This window comes from Elephantulus edwardii, unplaced genomic scaffold (genome assembly GCF_000299155.1).
Source record: "Elephantulus edwardii isolate Elephantulus edwardi_28Jun2011 unplaced genomic scaffold, EleEdw1.0 scaffold00323, whole genome shotgun sequence".
Lineage (NCBI taxonomy): Eukaryota > Metazoa > Chordata > Mammalia > Macroscelidea > Macroscelididae > Elephantulus > Elephantulus edwardii.
In genome coordinates, this window is record NW_006400073.1 from 2,551,306 (window position 1) to 2,553,793 (window position 2,488).

The following is a 2,488-nucleotide window of genomic DNA, read 5'->3' on the forward strand; positions in this document are numbered from 1 at the left end:
GGCTGGGAAAAGTAGTTTTATAACTTAGACATATGATATCCTGGCTAATGTCAAAGTTCTGATTGTTAAAAAAACAAGGAAATGATAATTTTGGCTAACTAGTAATTTTGATTATGTTGTACAGTTTCCATGTGAAAACTACGAGTGACAAATAGTAGTATATGTAATACTAGCAAGAAAATATTTCTCCAAATTAATTTAATTTTGATGGAAGGACCATTGGAGAGAGGTAGAAAAAGATTTTCTGTTAGGTACACTGGTTTTGCAAGGAGTGAGAAGGTGACTTTTGAAAGATCAATGATGATTACATCCAGTGGGAACAGACTAAAAACTGCTCAGTAGAGAATTTAACAGATGTTGTGGGGTCCATCTCATACTTTTTAACTCCACAAACTCTGAATGAATAAAGATATATCCAACTAATGAGAAAGAGAGATTTTGCAAGACTGCAATATTTGTTATATGTTCCTTTCATCAGTGAAATCTTTCTATAATTCTGTAGACTGAGACTGAGTAGAAGCACTGAACTAAAAAGAGATTTAGTAACATGATAGATCTAAAAAAGTATTTTTTTTCCATTTAAAAAGTAAGATAAGTGAGATGTTAACACAATTCTATATAAACAAATTAATGCCATATTACAGAACTTTCTTTGATGGCTTAGTTGTAAGAGTTGCACTGACAACACACTGATACAGTTTGAATTTTCCAGCTGCTCAAATAGGTAATTTCCTCCTGTGTGATTTACTACCTCTGAATACCTGGTAGAGGGTCAGCTATGAGTTGGTTCCAACTCGATGACACACAACAACAGAATATAATACTGCTTACAGGAATTCATGGAGAAAGGGCATTAAAAGTAGGGAAAAAGGGGAAAAATAAGCCATCAGTCAAGAGAGGGGCCTTTACAGAGAGATGATGGTTATGTGTGCTTTGAAACTATTTCTCTATACCTAAAGATTGTCCCTAGCCCTTGTCCCCATCCAAAAATAAATCTTTGCAGGAGAGAACACATTCTTAGATCCCCAAATAGTTTTAAATGTGTGACTAGCACAAGAGCACTCAATAGTCTCTTACGTATAAAAATAAGTATAGTAAGAATGTTAGTGGTCACTGAGAAAATGAAAGGGCATCTCATGTGAGAGCCTCATACTTATCCAGTGCTGGGTAGTTAATGGTGTTCTCTGGTCAAGAGGATGAGTCACAGTGACTTTTAAACTGATCTTACAGTGTTTGCTGTCAATACAACTCAGAAAAATGATAATGTGTTACATCATATATTTTCAGAGTCAAGCAAAAACTCAAAATCATGTGTAATATGTTAAACCTTCAAAACAATGGCTTGCAATCCTCTATTCTTTTTTTCCCTTCTTTTTTTAATGTGTGTACCATCAAATCAGATCTAACTGGTACAGGAGGAGATTGTGCCTTCTTCTTCAGCAGAGCATCTGGTGGATTTGAACCACACACCTCTGGAATTACAGTGCAGCTTCTTGCCATTAGGCCACCAGAGCTCACTGCATTGCATGAGTATTCTCCCGTATAGCCAATGTTAGCCAGACTTACTGTTCTGACTCAATAGAGAAGACTACCTTGCCGTGTTAGTGATGGCCTGGCAGCATGAGCTGGGTGGTAAAGGCTAATGTAACCAACTGACACACTGCAGGGAGGGGAAGGCAGGCCAAAGACTAATAATCTGAGCTGGCATTTGATTGGTTCCTAGGGATCATACTGGCATTTGGTCAAAGGTCTGGTGCTGTACCATTGCATCTTTAGAGAACAATGTCAGACCATTCTTTAACTGGGGGAAAAAATAGAGTGTAGGGTAATATTTTCTTTGTAGAGGTCTGAAAAAACAGTATTCTTTGTTTGTATAAGCAGCTAAGAACATAATCTGAGATGTCTTACAATTGAAATGAAAAGTGACCCAAACCTTTTTCCCCCCATGAAACCTCTGTCTATGCAAAAGAAAATAACTTCATCTTTTCACTCTATGAAGGAAAGTTTAGATATTTCAACTTTGCTACTAATGTTGTTTTCATTCTCAAGTGCTATCCTGTCACTGTAACTCATAGTGAATCTATAAATAATAGGTCAAATCCTGCCCTATCCTGTGCCATCCTCACAGCTCTGCCAAGCTCAAACTCACTGTCATAGTCATCATGTCCATCCCTTTTGTTGAGACTCTTCCTCTCTTTTGCTGACCTTCTCCTTTTCAAAGCATAATGTTGCTTTCTAAAGCCTACTCCTTCCTGACAACATGCCCAAAGTATGTGAGATGAAGTTTCATTATCCTTGCCTGTAAGGAACACTTCACCCCTAGGGAGCAAGCTAAAACAGATTAGTTTGTTCTTTTGGCAGTCCATGGTATATTTAGCACTCTTTCTTCACTAACATCACAATTCAAAGACATTGGTTCTTCTTATTCATTGCCCAACTTTTTTTTAAAATTAATTTTATTTCTTTAGGGTAAATTCTTTTTTTTTTT